At 35.0% G+C, this 16,444-nt stretch overlaps 1 protein-coding gene across 4 annotated transcripts in view; it reads right to left on the bottom strand.

The window, feature by feature from the left end:
* Window positions 1-16,444, bottom strand: part of Ascc3 (activating signal cointegrator 1 complex subunit 3) — a 382,235-nt gene that overhangs the window by 177,833 nt on the left and 187,958 nt on the right. The gene's annotated exons all lie outside the window — the stretch shown is intronic.

Genomic DNA, 16,444 nt, shown 5'->3' with positions numbered 1-16,444 from the left:
ACCTACTACTCATAAAGAAAATACAAGATACCCCAGAAGACTTTCTTCCCACATTTACCTATAAACTTACTTCCATCAGAACCTACCTTTTTAGGTACCCCTTTCCCTTTGAAGGAAAATCTCTCCTTTGGTTCTTTGGAATTGACTTCTCTGAACCTATATATAATCCATGGTTTCTTCTCTTTCTCTTATGTATAAAGAATTAGGTCTTTCAATTCATTCTCACTCTATCTTGGATAGTTCCCACAAATATTAACAGATCACCTCCATTTCGAAAAGACAACATGTCTATGGTCCTAGACTCTATCCATTTTTCTTTTCTATATAAGCAAACTTAGCAATATTGATAGTTACACTCAGTTTTTTAATTTCAACACTCATTAGCCAACTTTATATAGGTTTTATTCCCCACCATGTGAATGACAAAGCTTCTAAATTAGGGCATCAATCTTCCATGTTGCCAAATACAGTGAATATACTTGGCCACTCACAGCAACTCTCCATATAGATGGTCTCTTTCTTCTCCTTGAAACACTTTTCCTTTGCCTCTGTGACATTAAACTCCTTTGGAAAGTCCCTTTCTGGCTCATCTTCCTGTATTTAATCTTAAGAGTTCTTAAGAATTGATCCTGGGATCTTTTGTCACTGATTCTCTCTCTAAATCAGAATGTTCTTCTGATATACAAGATTCATATCCACCCAGATAGTTATTTAACATTTCTAAGTACACAGGCATCTCAAACTCTGTAAGTCCAATGACCAAGTCCTATTAATATTTCCGAAATACTTCTCCATGAATTCACCTAACTGTTCTTCCCATCTCCTCTTGTCCTGATTATGTACAATGATACTTTTAAAAATTTATTAATTTACTTTTGGGGATACTAGAGATTGAACCCAGGGCTATATGAATGTGGGCAAGGGCTCTTCCACTGAGCAACATTCCCAGACACTGTAGTGATCATTTTTTATAAGCACAATACTGTTCAAGCCAAGCCCTTCTTCCAACTGCTCTAAACATTACCTAAAATACTGAATCTGGAACATGATTTACAAGGCCCTCATGATCTAGTTCTTGCTTACTACATTAGGTTCATCTTATGACAGCTGTCATCTGCCATCATGCTTTATACTTTAGTATAAAGTATACTATACTTTAGTATTCATTTTACCTTCACCACACTTTCCTTCAATGCCCCTTTGTTTTCTGATGTCAGGGAGTTTTCCTTGCACACCTGTCTGCCCTCCTTGCTTTTTCCATTCCTTTCAGATGTGAACTTACATATCACATGTTGATGAACAAACACCACTCTCTAACACCATTAGTCTAGATCAGATCCCACAAATTTACTTTTCTTAGCACTTTATTCCTCTTTATTATTATGAATGCAATTAAAATAAATTGTTTAATTAGTAATTTAAACTCTGTCTTTCTAGAATCCTAAGTCTTTAAGGATAAAGGGACAGCTACGTTTCTTCCTCAAAATATTTCAAAAGCAAAGAATGTTAAACAGCCCATAAAATGTACTCTCACATTCCTCAGTGAATCTTCCTGTATTATACGAACAGGAAGGAAAAGTAGGCCCAAATTTTCACAGTCATATCAATATTTATAGCAGCTCAATTCACAATAGCTAAACTATGGAACCAACCTAAATGCCCTTCAATAGATGAATGGATAAAGAAAATGGAATATTATTCAGCCTTAAAGAAGAATGAAATTATGGCATTTGCAGGTAAATGGATGGCGCTGGTGAATACCATGCTAAGCAACTTAAGCCAAACCCAAAAAACCAGAGGCAGAATATATTGTCTGATATGCTGATGCTATTTCACAATAATGCAGGGAGGGCTAGGGAAGAATCGAGTTACTTGAATGGGAGGGGGAAGATGGCAGCGAATGAAGTGCATCACCCCCATGTACCGCGTCACTGTGTGGGTGAATAACGAGTTAGAACAGCCAAAAGCTATCTTGTTAGGAATTTCCAGCAAAATTGGGGTGCACTGAAACCTGGAGGAAGGATTTCCATCGCCCGAGGATCGGTTACTGGGGCTCAACCGCGAGTGAACTGTCCGCCCAGAGATTCAAGCTGCTTGTTCGGCGGCCTGACCCGCTGCTAGAGACCAAGGCGCGCCGGAAACGGCGTCCCTAGAAATGGCGAGCTAGCAACGCAGAGAAACGGTGCTGCAGATTCTGTGGGCTCCTGCCAGCTGTGCCCTCACTGTGCTCCGGGCTGAGTTCTGGCTTTGAGACAGGGGAAGGAAGCAGTCCAGTTCTGTCCTCCACACAGGACAGCCCACCGAGGAAGCCAGCGGCCACCATCTTGGAGAGCTGATGTCACCATTGCCAGTTTTCGACAGATTGAAGCTCACTCGGCGATAGAACGGGTGTGTGTCATTTAGACCATCTCCCATACAGCAGGGAAATCGCATAAAATCTCTCCCCAGCTTTCCGGGGGTGTGATTAACAGAGTGAGCGTGAATAGAGGCGTGGGGAAAGGTAAAGGCACCTGACCTCCAACTCCCACCTCCCACCAGTGGCGAAAACGAAACCTGTCTCGCGAGCTCTCGGAGGAGGGGCTATCGGAGGGAATCAAAACAATAAGGTGCCGGTTCCCAAAAGCCGTGCTCCATGTCCAGGAAACTGCAGGCCCAGAGTGTAGCTTGAACTGCCGAGAGGTATCGCACTGGGAAAGGCCTGGCTGGGCAGGAAAAGCGAGGGGACTAGAGACCAAAAATAAACCTAAGCTAACAGGTTTTGAGAGAGACGGGGGGCGGGGGGCGGCCTCAAACAGATTGTTTCCTACAGCCGGAGGGCAAAATCTTGGCCCGGAAGGCACAGCACCACCTACTGGAAGTGAAGAAAATAGAAGCCTAACAGTGCCCCCCCCCCTTTTTTTTAATTTTTAAATTTTTTAAATTTTTAAATTTAAATTTTTCTTCCTTTTTTATAATTATATTATTATTTTTTTAATTGTAATTTTTATTTTACTGCATTTTATTATTATTATTTTTTTATTATTTCTTTTTCTTTTCTATTCTTTTCTATTTCTTTCCTCTCTCCCTCTTTCTTTCTTGGTTTGCTTCCTTATCTTTTCCCCATCTTTCCTCTTAAGCATGACCACCCAGATTACGTGCAACTTACTAAATGCAAATAGATGAATACTATGAATCGGTCTATAGTCCGCCTAAGCCCTTAACTACCCCCAAGTACTCCTGTCTATTCTCTTGTTAATATCCGCCTGCATTTGAGCAACCCCCCAAAGAAGCTAATATATACTAACCTCCATACCATCAAATCGCCCAACCTCAACATAAAATCCTAAGTTCAAACCTCAATTCTATATATGCCATCAAAATCTATAGGCCTTTAGTGAAACTAATCAATTTACCTTAAATCACAATTAAATCAAACATCTCTAAACATTGTCTCCCAACACAAAGGAGAGATATTGGAACTATAAAAACCAAAACAAATTTAAAGAAGAAAACAGAAACACAGCAGTCAAACAGAGTTGGAAAGTAACATGAGCACCATGAAAAAACAAGAGAAAAAAGGATTACAAACAATGCAGGACAACTTAAATTCACAGGAGAGCCTAGAGGCATCAGAAAAATGGATAGAGAAAGAACTCAATGCATACCTAACTCAGATGGAACAAAATCTTAGAGAAGACTTTAGACAGCAAGTCCAAACAATGAAAGTATACTTAGAAAACAAATTACATAAGCAAATTCAAATGGCAAAGAAGGAGCTCTACCAGGAGATAGAGATTTAAAAAAAAAAATCAAACAGTAATCCTAGAAATGCAGGAAACCATAAACCAAATTAAAAACTCAAAGGAGAATATTACAAATAGACTAGATCAAATAGAAGTCAGAACATCAGGTAATGAAGACAAAGTTTATCATCTTGAAAAGAATATAGTCAACACAGAAAGGATCCTAAGAAATCACGAGCAATCCACCCAAGAGATATGGGATGTCAAAAAAAACCAATCTTGAGAATCATTGGGATAGAAGAAGGTGTAGAGGTTCAAACCAAAGGAATGAACAATCTATTGAATGAAATAATCTTAGAAAACTTCCCAGATATGAAAGATGGAATGGATTGCCAAACCCTGGAAGCCTACAGGACCCCAAACATACAAAACCGAAATAGACCAACTCCAAGACATAATTATGAAGATATCCAGCATACAGAACAAGGAGAGAATATTAATAGCTATGAGAGAAAGGAGGCAGATTACATTTAGGGGTAAACCAATTAGGATAACGGCTGATTTTTTATCATAGACGTTGAAAGCGAGAAGATCCTGGAACAACGTATTTCAAACGCTGAAAATAATGGATTCCAACCAAGAATACTGTATCCAGCAAAATTAAGCTTCAGATTTGACAATGAAATTAAAATATTTCACAATAAACAAAAGTTAAAAGAATTCGTAGCCAGAAAACCAGCACTGCAAGGCATTCTGAGCAAAACACTACAAGAAAAGGAATGAAAAACAGCACCCAAAACTAACAGTGGGAGGTAACTCAGTAATGGGAAGAAAAAAAATAACCAAAAAGGAAAAACTAGCCAAATTAAAATAAATAAATAAATAAGCATGACTGGAAGTAGAAACCATATATCAATAGTAACCTTAAACATTAATGGCTTAAATTCACCAATCAAGAGACATAGGCTAGTAACCTGGATTAAAAAAACAGATCCAACAATATGCTGCCTTCAGGAGACTCATATGATAGGAAAAGACATACACATGTTGAAGGTGAAAGGTTGGGAAAAATCATACCACTCACATGGTCCTCAGAAGCAAGCAGGAGTGGCCATACTCATATCGAATAAAATCAACTTCAAACCTAAGTTAATCAAAAGGGATAAAGAAGGACACTATATACTGTTAAAAGGAACCATCCACCAACAAGACATAACAATTATCAATATGTATGCACCAAACAATGGTGCTGCAATGTTCATAAAACAAAGTCTCCTCAAGTTCAAGAGAAAAATAGACCACAACACAATAATTATGGGTGACTTCAACACACTGCCCTTTCCACTGGACAGATCCTCCAGACAAAAGCTGAATAAAGAAACTATAGAACTCAATAACACAATCAATAACCTAGACTTAACCGACATATATAGAATATATCAACCATCATCAAGTGGATACACGTTCTTCTCAGCAACACATGGATCCTTCTCAAAGATAGACCATATATTATGCCACAGGGCAACTCTTAGTAAATATAAAGGTGTGGAGATAATACCATGCATCTTATCTGATCATAACGGAATGAAACTGGAAATCAATGATAAAAGAAGGAAGGAAAAATCCTGCATCACCTGGAAAATAAACAATATTTTACTGAATGATCAATGGGTTACAGAAGACATAAAGGAGGAAATCAAAAAATTCTTAGAGATAAATGAAAATACAGACACAATATATCGGAATCTATGGGACACAATGAAAGCAGTTTTAAGAGGGAAATTCATTGCCTGGAGTTCATTCCTCAAAAAAAGAAAAAAAAAACAATAAATAAATGAACACACACTTCATCTCAAAACCCTAGAAGAGGAAGAGCAAAACAACAGAAAAGGTAGTAGAAGGCAAGAAATAATTAAAATCAGAGCGGAAATCAATGAAATCGAAACAAACAAAAAAAAACCACTGAAAAAATTGATAAAACTAAAAGTTAGTTCTTTGAAAAAATAAATAAGATCGACAGACCCTTAGCCATGCTAACGAAGAGAAGAAGAGAGAGAACTCAAATTACTAACATACGGGAAGAAAAAGGCAATATCACAACAGACACTACAGAAATACAGAAGATAATTAGGAATTATTTTGAAAACCTATATTCCAATAAAATAGAAGATAGTGAAGATATCGATAAATTTCTTAAGTCATATGATATGCCCAGATTGAGTCAGGAAGATAACACACAATTTAAACAGACCAATAACAAAGGAGGAAATAGAAGAAGTCATCAAAAGACTACCAACCAAGAAAAGCCCTGGACCGGATGGATATACAGCAGAGTTTTACAAAACCTTCAAAGAAGAATTAATACCAATATTTGCCAAGTTATTTCAAGAAATAGAAAAAGAAGGAGCTCTTCCAAATTCATTCTATGAGGCCAACATCACCCTGATCCTGAAACCAGACAAAGACACTTCAAAGAAAGAAAACTACAGACCAATATCTCTAATGAACTTAGATGCAAAAATCCTCAATAAAATCCTGGCGAATCGAATACAAAAGCATATCAAAAAAATTGTGCACCATGATCAAGTAGGATTCATCCCTGAGAAGCAAGGCTGGTTCAATATACGGAAATCAATAAATGTTATTCACCACATCAATAGACTTAAAGATAAGAACCACATGATCATCTCGATAGATGCAGAAAAACCATTCGACAAAGTACAGCATCCCTTTATGTTCAAAACGCTAGAAAAACTAGGGATAACAGGAACTTACCTCAACATTGTAAAAGCTATATATGCTAAGCCTCAGGCTAGCATCATCCTGAATGGAGAAAAACTGAAGGCATTCCCTCTAAAAACTGGAACAAGACAGGGATGCCCTCTCTCACCACTTCTATTCAATTTAGTTCTCGAAATACTAGCCAGAGCAACTAGACAGACAAAAAATTAAAGGCATAAAAATAGGAAAAGAAGAACTTAAATTATCACTATTTGCAGAAGACATGATTCTATACCTAGACGACTCAAAAGGGTCTACAAAGAAACTACTAGAACTAATAAATGAATTCAGCAAAGGGGCAGGATATAAAATCAACACGCATAAATCAAAGGCATTTCTGTATATCAGTGACAAAACTTCTGAAACGGAAATGAGGAAAAAACACCCCATTCGCAATATCCTCAAAAAGAATAAAATACTTGGGAATCAATCTAACAAAAGAGGTGAAAGATTTATACAATGAAAACTACAGAACCCTAAAGAGAGAAACAGAAGAAGATCTTAGAAGATGGAAAAATATACCCTGTTCATGGATAGGCAGAACTAACATCATCAAAATGGCGATATTACCAAAAGTTCTCTATAGGTTTAATGCAATGCCAATCAAAATCCCAATGGCATTTCTTGTAGAAATAGAGAAAGCAATCATGAAATTCATATGGAAATAAAAGACCCAGAATAGCAAAAGCAACTCTAAGCAGGAAGTGTGAATCAGGCGGCATAGCGATACCAGATTTCAAACTATACTACAGAGCAATAGTAACAAAAAGAGCATGGTACTGGTACCAAAACAGGCGGGTGGACCAATGGTACAGAATAGAGGACACAGAGACTAATCCACAAAGTTACAACTATCTTATATTTGATAAAGGGGCTAAAAGCATGCAATGGAGGAAGGATAGCATCTTCAACAAATGGGGCTGGGAAAACTGGAAATCCATATGCAACAAAATGAAACTGAATCCCCTTCTCTCGCCATGCACAAAAGTTAACTCAAAATGGATCAAGGAGCTTGATATCAAATCAGAGACTCTGCGTCTGATAGAAGAAAAAGTTGGCTACGATCTACATATTGTGGGGTCGGGCTCCAAATTCCTTAATAGAACACACATAGCACAAGAGTTAATAATAAGAATCAACAAATGGGACTTACTTAAACTAAAAAGTTTTTTTCTCAGCAAGAGAAACAATAAGAGAGGTAAATAGGGAGCCTACATCATGGGAACAAATTTTTACTCCTCACACTTCAGATAGAGCCCTAATATCCAGAGTAAACAAAGAACTCAAAAAATTAAACAATAAGATAACAAATAACCCAATCAACAAATGGGCCAAGGACCTGAACAGACACTTCTCAGAGGAGGACATACAATCAATCAATAAGTACATGAAAAAATGCTCACCATCTCTAGCAGTCAGAGAAATGCAAATCAAAACCACCCTAAGATACCATCTCACTCCAGTTAGATTGGCAGCCATTATGAAGTCAAACAACAACAAGTGCTGGCGAGGATGTGGGGAAAAGGGTACACTTGTACATTGCTGGTGGGACTGCAAATTGGTGTGGCCACTTTGGAAAGCAGTATGGAGATTCCTGGGAAAGCTGGGAATGGAACCACCATTTGACCCAGCTATTGCCCTTCTCGGACTAATCCCTGAAGACCTTAAAAGAGCATACTACAGGGATACTGCCACATCGATGTTCATAGCAGCACAATTCACAATAGCTAGACTGTGGAACCAACCCTGATGCTCTTCAATAGATGAATGGATAAAAAAAATGTGGCATTTATACACAATGGAGTATTACTCTGCACTAAAAAATGACAAAATCATGGAATTTGCAGGGAAATGGATGGCATTAGAGCAGATTATGCTAAGTGAAGCTAGCCAATCCCTAAAAAACAAATGCCAAATGTCTTCTTTGATATAATGAGAGCAACTAAGAACAGAGCAGGGAGGAAGAGCAAGAGGAAAAGATTAACATTAAACAGAGACATGAGGTGGGAGGGAAAGGGAGAGAAAAGGGAAATTGCATGGAAATGGAAGGAGACCCTCATTGTTATACAAAATTACATATAAGAGGTTGTGAGGGGAAAGGGGAAAAAAAAACAAGGGAGAGAATTAAATTACAGCAGATGGGATAGAGAGAGAAGATGGGAGGGGAGGGGAGGGGGGATAGTAGAGGATAGGAAAGGTAGCAGACAACAGTTACTAATATGGCATTATGCAAAAAAGTGGATGTGTAACCGATGTGATTCTGCAATCTGTATACGGGGTAAAAATGGGAGTTCATAACCCACTTGAATCTAAAGTATGAAATATGATATGTCAAGAGCTATGTAATGTTTTGAACAACCAATAAAAAAAAAAGAATAGAGTTACTTTAGATTAGGTAGAGGGCAGTGAAGGGAGGAAAGGGGATATAGGGATAAGAAGGACAGTAGAATAAATCAGACATTTTTATCCTATGTATGTATAAGACCGGTAGGATTCTACATCATGTACAACCAGAATGAAAAATTATAATCCATCTATATATGATGTATCAAAGTGCATTTTACTGTCACATGTAACTAATTAGAACAAATAAAAAAAATTTTTAAAGTATCCATACAAGAGTTGGACTACAGAAGTGAAAAGATAATCAACTCCCTGCTATGTCATTTTCTGGCAAGCAAGATCTTAGAGATATGAGATTTTAAAGTTATAATGGAATACCATTATATTGTGTTTATGAATGTTAGAAGTTGTGTGTAGTCACAGCTGTGGCTTTTTAACTGCTGATCATCATGATGGTGACTAATTCTTAAATTCAAAAGTTCTAGTAGTAGTCTTGAATTTCTGACAAGTACATAATTTCTTATACAAAATTCTTTTGTATTTAAACTTTATGTAGAGCAGCTTATTTTACTGAATTTTGAATGACAGATTGCATATTTTCCTCAATCCACTATAAGCAGGTTGTCAGCAGAGTCTATTCATCTTGACACTTATTGATCTGGTAACTACTTTATACACAGTAAATATTTGCTGAGTGACCACCAGCAAAAACAGTTTGAGGTTTATGTGTATAAAGTTATTCATAATGACACAGATAGCCTAATCCCCATAACCAATTACCATATATCAATCTTGCTGTGCTAATTATTCACTTTAATTTAGGAGAAAGGAAGTACTATAGGTTCTGTTTCATGATATATCCCTTGAAAGATGGTCTTGGTTCCCACATGGTCTGTCCTGATTATTACTATAGTACAATAACATAGTAACAAGTTAGCAATCCAGAGAGCATCCTTGTTAGCAAAAAAAAATCTCATCTACAATTTTCATCCTCTTTATTCATCTGGTTATCTTAAATAAATATCAAAATAATAATTAAAAAAAACAAACTGAAATGTGATTTTAAACTTAAAATTTTCTCATTACAAATTTCTGTATCTCCAGGGATTTATAATATTATTTATTTAATTTGTATGTGTTTATAGTGCTTCCCCTACTCAGGTATTTTCAAATATTGCAATGAACATGCTCCCCCCCCGAAAACAGCATGGTTCCTTCACAAGATGTATAATTTTTTCAAAACAAATCTATTCTATGTTTCTAAAATACATCTTAAAGTACAGGAACAAAAGTTGCTGTAACAAAAATTTACTTAAAAGTAATAGAAGAAATAAGGATAAAATCGCACTGTTACTCCCTTCTTTAAAAGTGTCTCATTTAATCAAAGTATGCCATGTGAAATGAACACCTGGGTTTGGTGAATTTCTCCTCTCTGAAAGAGAAAATGAATTCCATTTTTTAGCACTTGAATTCACATCACAAAACTTGGTTCTTCAATAGTCTTCAACAGCATCATAACTAAGCATACAAGTTAAGTCCTCCGTGCTCTGAACGAAACCTACATGCCTAGCCCTCTGTGCCTCTTATAGTCCAATGACTAGATATTATTCTCTGAATATATCTAGTATTTTCCTTTAATGGTCTTCTTCTTTTCTCCTTGGAATGTCTACTGAAATCTGAGACCATTAGCTTAAACTTACCTGCTTCCCTTTTGTGTTCCCACTGAACTGTTTTTCCTTTTCTTAAGCAATAACACTTCTTGATTTACATAGTACATATGTATGTACATATTCATTTCTAAATCCTGTTGAGTTGCCTGTATCTCAGAGGTAGAGGCCTTGCCTTGTTTAATCACTTATCATTTAGAGTGTCACTCAAGACATGATCAATTAAATTAGTATTGACAAGTTAATTTAAAACTGAATGTCTTATTATACAGTCTAAAATAATGTATTAATTTACAATATTAAACTGAATTGCTGACCATACTTTAAAATCCCCTACTGTTATATATGTTTGATGTCTATGTTTTTTTAATTATAAATAGTGTATTGAAATAAAAATCTTGGTGTAGATTTAATTTTCATTAAAAATTTTTTTCATTTAAAAAAATTTCCAATTCTAGGACACCAAGATTAAAGGTGCTGGAAAAAGATTAGCTATTAAAATATATTACCAAAATGTTTTGTAACAAGATTGAACTGATCAAATACCACAGAAAATCTGAGTGTGCTAAATCCTCAAATCATTTTCAGAATTGAACATTAAAATGTTTAGTTTTTGACAATTTATTTGGGTTAAGAATATATAATCTTTTTAACGTATTTCATCTAATGATATTTTCATCCAAATTTTGTTTACTCATTTTATTTCTTCTTTTTCATTCATTAGCTTACTTTTCATTTATTGGCAGCTGTATTTCTTAGTTATTAAATTTAATAAATGCACATATTAAGATGTTAATATTAACTAATCTATTGTAGTTGTAACCAGTATTTCTACCAACCTGTTTGCTGCCTTTTACAACTCATTATTATTTTTGTTGCTCCAAAGCTTTAAATTTATGTATTTATTTGTTTTTTATGTGGTGCCAAGGATCGAACCCAGGGCCTCACACTTGCTAGGAGAGCACTCTACTGCTGAGCCACAACCCCAACCCCGAAAAGCTTTAAATTTAAATGTGGTGACAGCAACAGTCTTTAAAGCTGTTATCTTTTTATTCTGACCTCTTCAAAGGTCATAGATAACATTATAGAATGTGTTCTGTTTTTCAGGTGAGGTACATTTTACCCTATTTTTTATAAAAATCTCATTATATAGGTATCTACTCATTTTTTAGTGAAGACACTGTGGATTAAATGTGAGTTAAAAAGCTACATTAGAGATTTTAAGTCAAAATTGAAACTCAGGTTTCCTTAGAGCTAAGGTTTTATTCCACTGAAAACAGAAATCATATTTCCAAAAATCCAATTAAGCAGTCAGTGATATTTATTACTAATTTTTTGGACTTTATTTAAAAAATATTAACAAACTTTGATATCCTTTCTATGTGGCTGAAACAGCAGAATTACTATATTAGCTTCCAAGATGAAATAAGGTAGGATAGGTAGATGAAATTGGTAGGATACATGGCTAAGGAAAAAATAAACTTTGAGAAGATAATATTTTGGATGTTAAGTTAAAAAATAAAATATAGTGAACTATCACACACCCTTGCTACTGTCTTTAGTGAACAGAAATCATCTACTCCAGGAAGAGAAAATTCTAATTATATTTAGTCTTAGTGATACTCTTAAGTTGTTGAAGCAGAAAAAGAAAAAGCTATTAGTATTAAGCAAAGTTCCACCAATTTAGTTGCCATCAACTTATTTAAAAGCTATGCTGAATCTATGAAATTAAGAAGATTATTATAGATTTAGATAATAAAAAGTCATAAAATTATATTTCAAAGTAACTTGAGGGTATTTATTGTTTTAACTTTTTCAATAGATACTCCCAGTAACTACATTCATTAGGCTTATTGCATGACAGACCATATTTAACTAAAACTAAAATTCTCAATATCACTAATATATATATATATACTTCGTACCCATGAATCAAAGTGCCCATGATATGACTCAGGGACCATGAGTCAGAAGAATTCAGTACAGAGATGTGTGGGAATACTAGATACAATATCAGAATTCTTAAAGACTTATGTACAATTTTGTCCCTGAAGAGGGAAACAATATGGATTTGATTGATATCTTGAATGAAACAGAATATGAAGATTCTAACTCAAATACCCATTTAACTTAAAATGAAAATCATAACTGAACACAATGGCTCAATAATAAAAATATCTACATCCTATTGACACATTTACAAATATAAGCTGCTACTATTCCTTGAGGTATACTGTGTTTTGCATAGAGGTTGCTTGAGACAGTATCTTAGAAGGATGGCACACGCCTATAATCCCAGTAACTTGGGAGACTAAGGCAGGAGGATTGAGAGTTTAAATTCAGCCTCAGGAAAAGTGAGGCACTAAGCAACTCAGTGAGACCCTGTCTCTAAATAAAATACAAAATAGGGCTGGGGATGTGGCTCAGTGGTCAAGTGCCCTGAGTTCAATCCATAGTACAAATACAAAAACAAACAAACATACAAACAAAAAATATGACTATGCAGGGTAAATTAGGAAAATTGAATCCATACTGCTCATTTTCCTTTCACCACCTTAAAATTTCATTATCAATATAAGTTTTCTAAAAATAGAGTTTTACAATATGATATTTAAAGTCTTATCAGTTTCAGCCAGTTTCCAAAATGATTTGAAAGCCATCCCACTTGTTTCTCATAAAACTCCACTAAAATAGGTATTAAATACTCCATGATCATTCCATTTGATAGAAGAGAAAGTAAGTTTCAGAAATGTTTAGATGCCTGAGGTCTTATAGCCTCTAGAGTTGAAATCATACCAGATTTTTATCAACTTCTTGTTTTGAGCCTCATTTGGAATTCATGAGATACTCCCTTTCAAGAGGAAACCTTGAGTTCCATCTCTATCTTGCAAGCTACTTTTGGGGCCCTGTTAGAGTCTGTAAACAAGTCAAGATGGCGCCTAGCATTTTGCCAGGGGGACTGGTTTGTGAAGTAATGCCAGCGAGCCATTAAGTGTGGAGATTCCTTATTGGTTGACTGCTGTATCTAGTTTATGTTAATTAAGATAAGCTGTGTGGAATGTATATATACCCCTCCTGTCCTACAATAAACAGCTCCCACTTCTGCTGTATCAATCTACGCAAGTTCCTCGTCACCCCCCGGTTATTTTGCTGCAGCCGGACTGCGGCAGGGCCCTTCACTTTTCACTTTTCTCTCTCTGTCTTCTTAGTTCAGTGGATGATTTAGAAATAGAGGTGAATTTTCTTATGAGGGCGACTTTCGTATTAGTGAAGGGAATGATTAGGGGAATCTTGAGAGAGACAGAAGGGAAAATGGAAGGTTTCTTAGTGGAGTTTTATTATTTAAACAAACAAGGTTATATCATATTAAATAAAACTATAAAGAAGTGCTTTTAAAGGTCTTTCTTGTTAACAGAGGAATTGAGATGGTATGTTAAACACTCTGAGGTACAGTAAGTATGGAACAGCAGGGATTAAACTGTATTTCCATTAACAGGAGTCATGAGGCTAAATTTCTATGTACTATACTTGCAGATGTACCTTGTAATTTCATTTTAATGTTTTGAGTGCTTAATTTCCCACTTTCCAAAATGTAGGAAGAAATATCTCTTATCACTGCAATAATAGCTTCCTTGGAATTGTTAGAAAGTTAATAGGACTACCAATAAAAAAAATTAAATTCTGGGACTCGGAGAAAGCATTCAGAAAATTCTCTCTCTCTGTCTCTGTCTCTCTCTCTTCCACACACACACACACACACACACACACACACACACTTTTGCAATATGGAGGAATGAACTGAGGGTTTTCACATGCTAGGCAATGCTCTCTCGCTGAGCTAAATCTAAAGCCCTTTTTGGACAGGGTTTTCCCAAGTTGCCCAGGCTGACCTTGGAACCTGGGATCATCCTGTCTCAGCCTTCCAAGTAGCTAGAATTACAAGTATGCACCACTACACTTGGCAAGATTATTTTATCTTTTGTTATAATACGCACTGTGAAAAAGTTCACTTTTTAAAATATCTTTAGGAGAAGTAAGGGATAGAGTTAGGTTGAAGAAATTTTCTTCTATTTCATTAAAAAAGAAAAGAAAACACAACTCAATACCCTAAAGACTTTAAGAAGTCCCATATGGGATCCAATCTTTTTGCTTTTGAATAAACAGAACACAGTATAGTGAAAAGGGTGGACTTCGGAGTCATATTGGTTCAAATCATGATTTAGATAGAAGTGTCTGGGAAAATTATTTACTCTCCCTTTTAGTTTATCTATAAAATGGGTATAAAAATCTTTAAAGGACAGAATAATAGTGCAGATCGTATGAGAAAGTTAAAATGAAAGCACCTATTCTAATGTCTGCCTTAGAATAATAAAAGCAAGAAAAAAAAGTAATTTGGGGATTCCTGCTATTAGAAAAACACTACGTGAAGGGATGGGAATATAATGGTAAGCAAGACAATGCTTCTTGAAAACACATATACAACAGATGTGTTAGGAATTCATTCTTTTTTTTTTTTTTAAATCCAGTAACAGTTGAATCAGGATAAAAAACAAATATAATAAAATTATGCAAAAGATAATAACCTGGGCTGGGGTTGTGGCTCAGTGGCAGAGTCCTTGCCTCACCACTGAGGTTTGATACTCAGTGAAAAGCTATTTAATAACCCAGTGAGGCACTGGGTTCAATCCTCAGCATCACATAAAAATAAATAAGTAAAATAAGAGTATCGTGTCCATCTACAACGAAAAGAATATTTTTTAAAAAAGTTTTTTAAAAAAGATATAATAATAAGTAGGTAGTTTCAAGTCTACCCCAACTGTATTAAATCTTTCCATTTCTTGTATTATTTCTTTATCAGCATAGTGATCTGTGAGTTTGTGATTGGTGACACTGCCTTAAATAAACACAACATAAAAATGTTTCTGTATAAATTGTAACTATATGTCACAGAATAAATTCCATGCATATTTGAATACAGATATGCCATAATCAAGGAAAAATAGAACCAATTTCCACCATCAGTTGTTGTGAGGACTGAATTAATTATATTAAGCAACAGAAACATTCAATAAGAGTTAAATATTATTACAACAATTAGAAAAAGGAACATAAATTATACAGAATACCAATAGCTCTCAGAAATAAGAGGTATGCAGTAACCAGAAATCCACAAGGTGGCTCTCAAAGGTTGGCTTTTTAAACACAATAGGGCTGCTTTCTATTTCTAAAGAAATAAAATAGAATTTGCAAATACCAAGTTGACTTTCCAAAAACTAATAAATTCACGATTAACAATCAGAAGAATGCAAAGCTATATAATAAATTTATTTATTAAAATATTTTATAAAGTGAAAAAAATAAAGAGGGGCCAGGAAAGATCATGGAATGAGATGGAAATCATTAACATTGGTACATGTATGACTGCAGTTATGGTGTGATGCTACATTGTATACAACCAGAGAAATGAAAAGTTGTGCTGCAAATGTATACAATGAATGAAAATGCATTCTGCTGTCATATATACCTAATTAAAATAAATAAATAAAAAATAAAACAGTACAATCATGAAAATTATGTTTTATTAAGATAATAAATGTGAAGTATAAAGACAATGTCTGGCAACTGTAAATGATCAGTTAAATCTTTTGTTATGAATATAAAAATGTTGAAATTACTATTATTTATGTCAAAGGATTTTTAAATTTAAAATTTATTTTCATAGTTTTAAATTAGAATCAGAATTCCTTTTCTGCAAAGGGACAGAGAGTAACTTACAGTCTCTGTCACAACTACTCAATTCTTCCCTCTGTGGGTCTAAGAAAGCAGTCATAGATAATAAAAGAATAAATTTGACTGTTTTCTAATAAAACATTAATTACAAAAATAGATGGTCACCCAAAGCCCTTTGTCATAGTTTGTCCAAACTTGATG

This window comes from Marmota monax, unplaced genomic scaffold (assembly GCF_021218885.2).
Source record: "Marmota monax isolate L192 unplaced genomic scaffold, Marmota_monax_Labrador192_F-V1.1 WCK01_AAM20220418_F8-fsc00013, whole genome shotgun sequence".
Classification (NCBI taxonomy): Eukaryota; Metazoa; Chordata; class Mammalia; order Rodentia; family Sciuridae; genus Marmota; species Marmota monax.
This window is presented reverse-complemented; position numbering and strand designations above follow the sequence as displayed.